The sequence below is a fragment of the Macaca nemestrina genome, chromosome 6, assembly GCF_043159975.1.
Source record: "Macaca nemestrina isolate mMacNem1 chromosome 6, mMacNem.hap1, whole genome shotgun sequence".
Taxonomy (NCBI): Eukaryota; Metazoa; Chordata; class Mammalia; order Primates; family Cercopithecidae; genus Macaca; species Macaca nemestrina.
In genome coordinates, this window is record NC_092130.1 from 112668948 (window position 1) to 112677814 (window position 8867).

General features: G+C 41.4%; 1 long non-coding RNA gene across 1 annotated transcript; it reads left to right on the forward strand.

Annotated features, from left to right (window-relative positions):
- Positions 1 to 7488: 7488 nt before the first annotated feature.
- Positions 7489 to 8645, forward strand: LOC139363608 (uncharacterized). The gene is made up of 3 exons (XR_011624283.1): positions 7489 to 7958; positions 8238 to 8430; positions 8529 to 8645. It is a non-coding gene; the product is annotated as an uncharacterized lncRNA (long non-coding RNA).
- Positions 8646 to 8867: the final 222 nt, after the last annotated feature.

Sequence of the window (8867 nt, forward strand, 5' to 3'; positions counted from 1 at the left end):
GTACGAGGGACTTTGACATACCTAAGCACACCTAAAACCCTCACACACTCTGCTACTCTCTCCTTCCTCTTCCTTCATAAGTTGGATCCTTCCTCTCCCCAATTCTCTGAGTCACTCCTTTAGTTTTGTTTCCAGTAGTTTTCTCAAATACTTCTCTACTTAGAAGATGGGCAATTAGCACATATGAATGACTCCCATAAACAAAATGTGCATAACTTTTCCTGATTCCAGCTACTCCATTATGCATCTGCCACTATGTCTGGACTTCATGACACCTGAAACACCGCCATCATAGACACTGCTGCAGCATCCATGGGCTCTTTCTTCCTCATGATGACACGAAGTTCCACTTCAGACATCAAGGCGGCCAGTTCCAGTACATTGCCCATCACTGTCTTCCTTGGTCTCAATAGCACTATCCAATAGAAATATGATGTAAGCCCCATCTGTAAGTTTAAATTTTCTAGTAGTCACATTTAAAAAGTAAAAAGAAATGGATGAGAGTAACTTTAATAACGTCTTCTCAAAGTCAATATACTCAAACATCAACATGTAATCAAGACAAAAAAATTACTAATGAAATATTTTACCTTCTTTTTTTCTACTACGTCTTTGGAATCCAGTGTATATTATACACTGCTAGCACATCTCAATTTGAATGCTTATATTTTCATTGGAAGTCCTTGGGTGGTATCTAGGTTTCATAAACTTTACAATCGAAAAGTAAATTCCAACACACAAGTTGTTCTAAAAATGCTTAAACGTTTTCCAATAACCAAATCAGTATCCATTTTAAAATTTAAATGAATTAAAATTTAAAATTCAGTTCTACTTGTAGCATCCTCCTGAGAGGCTGCTCCTTCTCCTATGCCCCAGGTAACTTCAGAATCAAATGGAGATATTACACTGTTCTTACTCATCAATGATATTTCCAACTGTGTTTATAACATGCCCTCCTTCTTTGAAGTGTCATCTTCTCCTGCTCATCATTGCCTACTGACCTCTAGTTCTTCCCCTTCATTTGCCAGACTCTGGCATCTGGTTTCCTCTCTTCCTCTCTACCCCAAGTCCTTCCACTCTTCTATTATAGATGACCTCAGTGCTCTGTGTCACAGCCAACACCTGGCCTCAGACTTTCCTGACCCCTGAATTTCAATGACCTTTAATTCCTTTCATTTCAGCTACCCACACCCACAACTGCCTTCTAGAATTTGTCATAATCCCAAAATACTCCAAGCCTCATATCAAATCTTCAGCCCACTCCATGTCCATGCTCCCTAAAATGTCCTGGATTTTACAGATGCTTGTCCCTGGAGACTTCGTTTTCTTTCCAGTCCATTGACCTAACTCCTGCCCTTACAGCACAGCAGAAGGGTGAGGAAAAAAGTTCTTGTAACCAAACTCCCTGGGTGCATCTAAGCTCTGCCACTTACTAGCTACGTGGCTTGGAACAAGTTATTTAACCTCTCTGCATCTCACTTCCCCCTGTCTAAAATGAAGATAGCAACCCTATCAGATAGCTTCTGTGAGAAATCAAATATAAAGTTTTTATTATCATGCAGTCATTATATAAATTTATTAAATAATTGTTTCTACCCAGCCAGGGTAAAACAATACTCCCCCTAGCAAATCAATTGTCCTTTTTCTTTGTCCTTCTACCCCACCCGCTTGGCAAAACCACAACCCTGATCAATGCTGCTCTCTATCTCCTTGTTATCTACACCCAAGCAACTAAGCCCTACTGGAGAAAATTGCAACATGGTGCAAATTGGCACTACCACAAATGCTGTCACCCATGTCAGCAATACTGGATGAGCAGTTTTCTTGTACCATTCTCCACCCCTAACAGGCTTTTCCCCCAATCAGAACTGAAGCCTATGAAGGCCAGGGCAAGCACTAGCAAATCTCCAGTGAGAAATGGTGGGAGAACTGAACACTAGTCAGAAAACAAATGGTTGCTTTTTGGTTTTTGTTTTTGTTTTTGTTTTTTGCTTGAGTTTGAACTGTAGCAACAGTTATGTTATAGAAAAATGTAAATGGCCGTTGCCCAGCCTAACCCATCTAGGGGATAAAGTTTGTCCATTGACGCACAGAACTGGAATTTTGTAGTCACAATAGAGCAGTGTGAAGCAAGAACAAATTAACGAAGATGTGGGGAGGAAGCTGAGGAGAGGAATTTCTTTTGGAAGAAAGAGAGGTTCTTAACGGCCAGACTGGGCAAGCTCAAAAGAGAAGTGTCACTGTCCTTACTTTCAAACATGATATACTAGGCTGAATAACAGCCCTCAAAGACGTCCACATCCTCAAAGGGAATGTGCAGGTGTTATTAAGGATATTGCGGTAGGGAGAATATCCTGGATTATTCTGTGGGCCCCAGATGTCACCCCAATAGAGAGTTAGAGGGAGATTTGACATTGAAGTAGGAGCAGGCACAACAGAAGCAAGAGATTGGAACAATGTAAAGAAGGAGCCATGAACCAGGAACTATCAAGGCAATCTCCAGAACCCAGAAAGGGAGAGGAAACATTTACCCCTAGAGCCTTCAGAAGGAACTAGCCCTGCCAATACCTTGACTTTAGCCGAGTAAAATTGACTTTGGACTTCTGAGCTAATGAACCACAAAACAATAAACTTCTGTTGTTCGAAGGCAAGTCTGTGGTCATGTGTTACGTCAGTAAGAGGAAACTAACACACCCACGTAGTATAGAAAACCTCAAGTGCTGCTGGAGCATTTCCAGGTGACAGATTCCTGTGCCGTGCATGAGGGAACACGTGTGGGTTTAGCCACTGGGGCTCAGCCCTGGTGCCGAGGTGTGCCTCTAGAGGCCGCCTGAGGACAGCCACTCATCGGCTGGGCCTGAGTGAACGTGACTCTGGCAGAAGGTGCTTTCTTCCAGGAAGTGGCTGTTCAGAGGGAAAAGCAAGCAGAATCTGTCAGAGAAACGGACACTTTCAATGCCCCCAGAATGAATGGACTGTTGGCGTATCTCTCACAGTAGGGACCCCACGGGACAAAATCAAATGGTGTATGTTAGAAAAAAAAACCTTTAGATAGATCCTAAAGGAAAGAGACAATAGACGGTGTTGGCCTGACACACAGTTAAAAAAAAAAAAAAAAAAAAAAAAGATCAGACGCAAAGAAAGAAGCGGGTTAAAATGTTAAAATTCAGCTAGGCCCGCTTCACAGGGAGGGCAGAGAGGAAAATGCAGCCCTTCAGCCCCTCTGCTGCTGCACAGACAGGCGAAGGGCAGTGTTTCTGCTGCCTGAAGGCATGCCAGGCCCTGGAGGCTGGAAAGAATCAGAAGCTAAGTAAAGGGAAATTTGGAGGTCAGTGGGGTGTTCACTAAACCCCTGAGGCACAAGTTTGGGGAGCACCAGGCTCACCTTCAGTTCAGGAATGTCAAGGTGATTCTTCAGCTGAAATAACCCCGGGCGCAAAGCAGCTCAATGGTCCAAGGAATTGCAAAGCCAGAGCGAGTGGAGTGGTGGTGGGGTCTGCTTTTCTCCTTCCATTTCTCTGGGCACAGGGGCAACCTCTGAGAATGCCTTGGGATCTTGAGGATAAAGACACTCAGAAAAGCTAGGATAGTGGATATTACAAGGAAATCATTCACTTCCGCGCTTGATTAATAACTTACTCGCAAAATATACCTCACTTCCAAGCACAGCACAGCCACGTTTTTTTGCCCACCTCCACTGAGCAATTGCTCTTATAATTGCAGGAAACATACTTCTATAAATTAATTACAGGTTTTCAACCACAAGCTACAAGAAGGGGAAAAGAGCAATTTATACTGAGAATTAGAAGAGAGTGCTATCTGACCGGAAAGAAAGCTGATTTCTCAACCAGAACCTTAAGGTTCCTTGAGGGAGGACAGATCTTCAATGAATTTAACCCCCTCCACACACCAGATTTTCTCCTGATGGTCTTTCCAGTGGTTGTACGGCCCATCAGTCTGAGCCTTCCTTGGTTATAGCCGTGGCCTCCCTTTTGCAGGTTCACAGGGCAGGAGGCATCTTCTCTTGCATCTAGAACAGTCTCTATATGTGCACTGCTCTACCATAATTATTTAATATTATTAATATTAATTAATATTAAGTAATATTATCATAATTACTTAATAACAGAAAGAGAAGCACTAAGCCATAACAGATTTGTAGTTATTAGTCCAGAGTTACCATCTTCTAGGAAATCAAATTCAAGGAACACCTAATTACAGACAACTCAGATCAGAGTTGAAGCCTCTTAGCAAAAGCTTCATCAACCCAGTCCTTGATGGGCCAGCAGGTGATGGAAATCGGGGAAATGGAGTCTGGTCCAAAGAATCTTTAAATGTCCTGTATTTGTTTTATTCATTGCGTAAGTCACATGCCAGGGAACATTATCCTGTTGTTATTTAAAAACTTTAAGTTCAGGTCCTTGTCCCACACATCCCACCCTCCAGGGGTCAGCATTGCTAATGTCACTACCAGCTCTAAACATATGTTCCTTGGAGACTCTCTGCCTCTCATGGGCCTCCGTCTCAAGTTGTTCTCTTGGAATGACTCATGGAATTAATCATTTTCCCTTGAATTTCTCTAGCAACTTTGCCACCACCACCCAAAACAAAATGAAAAACACTACTCTCCCAAGTCATTAGCAGCCTAAGGAATCAGAAGGGTTTGCAATGTGGCAAAGTAAACAATAAACAATTTTAGAGTGGGTTTGAAAGATCCCTGTTCTCAAAGGGCTTGCCAGCAGGGTGGGAGAGGAGTAAGAGATGAAAAACTACCTATTGAAGTAAAAGGTACACTGCACATGTGACAATATACTAAAATCCCAGATTTCACCACTGTACGATTCATCCATGTAACCAAAAACCACTTGTACCCCTAAAGCTAATGAAATTTAAATTTTTTTTTTAATAAAATAAAAAGGCTTGCTCACTCTTCCACTAGCAAGGCCTCTTGCCCCACCCCGTTCCACAGGCTCCAACCTCCTCTAACATGGTCCAGCCTCACCCACTCCAACACACAAACATCTACTATAGGAGACAAGAATATACCATCTCAAAATATGCCTCTTTGGCATAAAGATTATTTTGAGTTGAAGGCAATTGGGAAGAAGTAGATATAGGAAAAGCTCTCTGTCCTCTTGTATTTGCCTAAAAGGAGGACATAAATTTACGAAGGAAAGGTGTCCTCCTCCCTCAATACCAGGAAGCAGAAAAGTTGACCATTGATTCAATATTAGACCCTTTTCAGCCTGTGTACAGCACCAGAGGAATCTGCATGACAAACTTGGTTAACTCCCACATATGCGCCTTCCCACAATCTGCTGCCCCTGGAGACTCAAAGTCTTTTTCCTTCGTCTTAACACTTCTCTAAAAACATACTGTTCTTGGGGTGCGGTGGCTGAAGCCTGTAATCCCAGCACTTTGGGAGGCTGAGGCGGGCAGATCATGAGGTCAGGAGATCAAGACCATCCTGGCTAACACAGTGAAACCCCGTCTCTACAAAAAATACAAAAAAATTAGCCGGGCGTGGTGGTGGGCGCCTGTGGTCCCAGTTACTCAGGAGGATGAGGGAGGAGAATGGCGTGAACCCAGGAGGCGGACGTTGCAGTGAGCCTAGATCACACCACTGCACTTCAGCCAGGGCAAAAGAGTGAAACTGTCTCAAAACAAAGCAACAGAGAAAAAAACATACTATTCTTTGTTGAAGGTGCCATATAAGCCAGAGGTCTAAGCCACCTCTTTGAGAATTACTAATTCCCCAGGTATCTCCCATGTGTATATGAAATATATATGTTAATACACTTCTGTTTGTCTTCTCTTGTTAATCTGTCTTTTGCTGCAGCAGTCTGTCCCAGCTAAGAACTCAGAAGGGTAGAGAGTTATTTTTCCTCCCCTCCAAGGTCATGTGAAGATTACATTCCTTCAGTACACACTAACAGGGCCTTATCTTCCTCCTTTAAGTGGATTACAAAGTTTTCCCTAAATTAAGACAATGCTCTTTTTAAGATGTTTTCTGGCACCAATTACTAAGATGAAAAGTTTTTCATCCCGATATTATTCAGATCTAGTTTAAACTGGTTCATTACTTTGGGGAGTTTTAAAAATCCTACTTGTTTTGCTTTATATTTAAAAACCAATTCATGTGATTTGTTCTAGTTTTTCGTTTACTGCTGCATTTGGCTCAAGTTTCTGCTTATAAATAAACGTAGTCTGGTTCACCTACTCCATGCCTTTTGCTTTATATCATGTTTTGACAAATTCTGACAAAGTTAAAAGAGAATTCAAAGCAACCAACTGCCTCTACTTCAAACTTATGTTAAAAAGTTAAATTTTATTCTTGCTAAGAATAACCCAGGAAAGGGGCACTCATAAATATTAGAAAATCTTTTATCTAAATACAATAAAATATTTCACTCCCATTTGAAAATAATTGTACTGAGTGTAAGCAGTTTATATTGAGTTATTAAATTAGTAACAAACTTACTGTCTTCCAATCCAGGACAATTGAACCTATAAGTGATATCACACATACTTGTCCATCGCAGTGCCCTAAAATTTATTTCATCTCATGGTAAATTTTAAAAAGCAGGAGGGAAGAGAAAACACGCTTTTGCTAATGGTGGGCAGATTGGCAACACTGTCGTGTCCTGAGAATCCTGAAGTTTCGCTATTTGGTTTTGTTTGAACTCTTCCCTGTTCCCTCCCACCTCCCTCAGAGAAGACTTGAAGTTTCATGTCTCCACTTTCTAGTGATCTCCTTAAAGAGTGAGTTTTACTTGAGTGGAAGTAACTAATTTAGTGAAAAAAACTGGGTATATAGGTGTTGGAATTCTGGCTCTGTCATTTCTAGCCGTGTAAGTTTGCACAAGTTATTTATTTTTGAGACTCAGTTTCCCCATACATAGTTTGGTGTTCTCAGAAAATGTATCCAGAATTTCAAAATAAGCAGAAGGGATTGCCAGGAGTTCTTTCAGTGTTACTGAGCTTGTTTATCTATTGTCCGGGATATCTTTCAACTCTGTAGGGGCAGAGTTTAAATTGCACATTTTTGTCCAGTAGAAATGCAAATAATTTTTATGTGGTGACAGATATAACCACAAAGATGATGGTTTAGGGCTTTATTGAACATTACTCAATTTTGTGTCTTACCCAACAATCTCAATTTTGTGTCTTACCCAGCAATTGCCTATAAATTATCACACCTTTCAAATGCTCTCTGATCTACCATTAACATCTTAATGGTTCTTTCATTAATGAGGTAAATAAAATCTTTGATGTGTATTCACTTTATATTTGAATAAGACCCATGATTTTATCTTTCTGAAAATTATGCTTTAACAGAGGTAATCACCTCTGTTACTTTGGCTTATGAGAGGATTCAATGAAGTGATATAATAATAAAAATAACAATAATAGTAATATTTATATTTTATTGACTACTTACTCCATGCCAGCACTGCTCCTAAACATTCTTGTTACATGTGCTAACTCATTTAATCCTTACAACTCTATAAGGTAAACATAATTCCCATCGTATAGACAAAAAAACTGTGGCACAAAATGATGGAGAAAGTTACCCAAGTTTACGGAGCTAGTAAATGTGACAGCTGGTATACAAACTCTTCAAAGAAGGCAAGGGGCCTACGTGCCTCCTACTTGGCAAAAGCCTTTCTCTTCCTTTTTTATGACCTCAGCTGCCCCTATGAAGACAACATGGCAGTTAACAACTCATTGCCAGCCAAGCATATGCCCAGCCCGTCTCCCAGCCAGGCTGTCCCTCACCCAGTCCTCTTTCATGTTCAGCTCCAGAACACCTCCTCCAGGGAGGGCCCTGGCTGCCAGGGAGGCTCCTTCTTCTGAACTTTGGCACTAGTCTTTAAGAAATTAAATAGACTGATGCTCACTGTTAGTTATTATACCAGGATTCCCCTTGAAATACCCTGCCCCACTGGGGACTGCAGGTAACTTAAGGGAAGATAAGGAGATATCTGGAGAGTTTCTTTATGTCACGGTTCTCAGATAACAAATCTTCACCCATGGTTCAAAAACTGATTATTCTGAACCAGGCGTATACAAAGGAAAGGGAGAAGGAAAGATAAAATAATCCCTTTCCCACATGCAGAACACAGTGATAACCGCTGAACATTCCAGAAGAGATAGAGAAATCAGGTAGCCCCAGTAACCTTCACCTTTAAACTAGAGACATAAGTTTGCAAGGCCCATTCTATCTTCTCTTACAGATCGCTCAGTATCTGGTGCCTTGCACTGAAGGATCCCAACTTTTCCAGCCACCCTGATGCCTCGGTCTCTCCCATGTTCACCATCGAAAGACCTGAGAGAGAATAATGACTGCAAGACTGCGGCAAATCACCTGAGGGAGGTCAAATCCTCTAAGTCAGGAGTCCTCAAAGTCCGGCCCACAGACCCTTGCAGGTCCCTGAGACCCTTTTGGGTGGTCCGTGAGGTCAAAATTGTTGTCATAATAATACTAACACATCATTTGCCTTTTTCACTGTTTTTGACATTTGCAGAAGCACTGATGGGTAAAACTGCTGCCATGTTAACAACAAACCAAGGCAGTGGCACCAAGCTGTACTGATGGTCATCTTCTTCCCCGCCATGCACTCACAGTAAGAAGAAAAGGCCAGTTTCAATAAAAATCTCCTTGTTGAGTCAATAAAAAACAGCAATTTCATTAAATCTCAACCCTCACTCATTATTTTAATAAGTTTGTGTCAAAACAAAAAGTGCACAGAAAGCATTTCTGCTATCTTGAGGTTGTCTCAAGGAAAAGTATTTCTATAACTGAGTTGTGAGCTGAACCAGCTGCTTTCTTCATGGGGCGCCATCTTTATACTTGAAAGTATGAC